Genomic DNA, 2,533 nt, shown 5'->3' with positions numbered 1-2,533 from the left:
TATAAACATTTATCCAGACCTAACTAACTGGTCATGTGTCCTTATGCGCAGCGCTAGTGCGCTCTGTTCCCCCTCCTCCTTTCAGCTGTAGGGAATGTAAACAAGCTATGCTACGCTGGTTGTAGCCTTGTGTAAGTTTGATTAAGTATCGTAATTCTTTTGTTTGTACTCTAAGGATTGTGAGGCAGCGTAGGAAATTCAAAATGAGTGACTATGACAGCGACAAAGAAGTTTCATTCACTTTGGAACCAAAGGATACCTGTATGAACCAAAGTAGCTACACAGAAGAGGAGCTGTTACAGATGGCAACTAAAGGGAATACAGAGGAAACATCCGCGGACACTGGACATCAAGATGCTGAGTGTTACTGCTGCCACGACTGTTGTTGTTGTTGTTGCTGTTACAGGACACTCAAGAATTCAGAAGAGCAGGGAAATCTGTGTGATGAGTTATACAGACGGCTTGAGAGCCAGCAGTGTCCTCTAACTCAGACAAATCCTGAAGAGTGTCTGTAACCAAGTTCCACTCGTGACAGCAGTAACACTCAGCATCCGTGGGCATTGAGTCACAGCTCAGACATTTACACCACTGAGTATTTCCGACTCTTTCTTGATGTCCAGTGTCCGTGGATGTTTCCTCTGTATTCCTTTTAGTCCCCATCTCTCTGTGTGCTCCGGTTCATACAGATATCCTATTGGTTCCAAAGTAAATGAAACTTCATCGTCGCTGTCATAGTCACTCATTTTGAATTTCCTATGCTGCCTCACAATCCTTAGAGTACAAACAAAAGAATTACGATACTTGATCAAACTTACACGAGGCTACAACCGGCGCCGAAGCAGCTTGTTTACATTCCCTACAGCTGAAAGGAGGAGGGGGGACGGAGCGCACTAGCGCTGCGCGTAAGGACACATGAGTTAGTTAGGTCCAGATAAATGTTTATATTTCCGAAGACTTAATGCACTTAAAAAATATTTTATGTACCGTACTCTTAAACTGTGGTATTACTTTTTGATTTTAGTTCTTGTAGGCAGAGAAAATAGCCTTTGAATTTGGTACCATCTCTCCCTGTTAGCGCCTATTTCCTCGTCACCATCGATTACAGTTTGTGTCTTATTGAGGGAGAGGAGACAACTTTCTACTGTATCTAATGTCCTTAGTGGTCACATAGAGCTCATACAACCCCACTTCAAAAAACCTGAACTACCCCTTTAAAGAAACACAACTACTGACTGCACTGTTTACAAAAATGAAATCACCTACAATGATTGTACCATTTTGTTGATCATGTTTCAAAATTGAAACATTTTCTGTTGAACTAGATTACAGAACATGTGATTGATAAAGCAGTTAAATCTTCCTGGCAATGAGCTCTGTCACCTGATGGTCAGTATTTGAAATTACCAAAGCATTTAAGATTGGGGTCATTTACTCTGTGCCACATATAGTACAGTCTCTCTTCAAACATACCGTGAACCAGGAGCAGTTCTTTATAAAAGCAAGGGTCATGTGCATTGACACGTTTAGAGGGAACATTCATTCCATGTACCTTCACCCCCTGATGTGAATGAAGACTCAGTCCTGCTTTGGCCAGGCATATTCCTATGTAAACATCATCAACAGGAAGAAAAGCAATGGACTGAGACATTTTATATATGACTGAAGCAGTGTAACCACTGAGAATGATACCTCCACCACTGCAAAAGGGGGGGTATGCTGCTGGCTTGTACACCTGAACTGGAACAAAGTACTTGCTCCATGAAGCTCTGATCGGTGGCTTATTTACCATTGGATGGCCAACAAAGAGGTGCTTGCTTCCATCATTGTCTTCCAGACTTTGAAGATATGTCACAACATTGTTTGTGTTCACAAAGACGTCGTCATCCCCATTTGACAGGAAGCGAGCTTTAGGGCAGTTTCTTTCCATCCATTCCAGGAAGAGCACCTGCTTCAAGGTGAGATTTTGATGTGTGTCACTGATGTCCCATTGAAGGATGTCTTTGTACTGACTATGCTCCAGCTCAAGAACCTTGTTCAGTCTTTCTTTCTCAAAACCAGAGGCCCTGGTTCCTGTGATAAAGACCCGTCTGATCCACACACCGTTCTGTTGCCTCTCATTAGCCCAAGTCTTGCGCAGTAGTTCTCTGCGAACATGGTTACTGGGGGCGGACTTGATGACGAGAAGAAGGAAGACATCAGAGGATCGATCAGTTCCTCCACATTTGTCAGGAAGGTCCAGGAGCATGGGGAAATGTCTGCAGTGCCTGTAGTAGAGAAAGTCTTTCATAACGTCAGGAAATGAGCTGAAGCCTTCAGTGCTTTCAACAGACTTGTTTTGTGTACAGTTGTATGAGGGGACGGCACGAGAGATGATTTGGCCAGGTGGTGGTTTGTGTCCCAGTCTTACACCAGGATAGAAGATTTTGTCAATGGAGTCTATGTAGAGATAAACAGCTGTTAGGCAAACTCCCAGGAGGAACAAAGCCTTTAAAGTGGTGGTATATCTGCTGTGACAAAACCTAAAAGTTAACTT

The 2,533-nt window shown here is 43.2% G+C and overlaps 1 pseudogene; it reads right to left on the bottom strand.

Moving 5' to 3' along the window:
* Window positions 1-1,387: 1,387 nt before the first annotated feature.
* LOC141787383 (N-acetyllactosaminide beta-1,3-N-acetylglucosaminyltransferase 3 pseudogene) lies at window positions 1,388-2,287 on the bottom strand (annotated as a pseudogene).
* Between the last annotated feature and the right edge of the window lie 246 nt (window positions 2,288-2,533).

The sequence above is a fragment of the Halichoeres trimaculatus genome, unplaced genomic scaffold, assembly GCF_033239565.1.
Source record: "Halichoeres trimaculatus isolate MK-OKI-2021-1 unplaced genomic scaffold, fHalTri1.1 fHalTri1_scaffold_3, whole genome shotgun sequence".
NCBI classification, from domain to species: domain Eukaryota; kingdom Metazoa; phylum Chordata; class Actinopteri; order Labriformes; family Labridae; genus Halichoeres; species Halichoeres trimaculatus.
The sequence above is the reverse complement of the archived record's forward strand: the minus strand, read 5'-3'. Positions and strand labels throughout refer to the sequence as shown.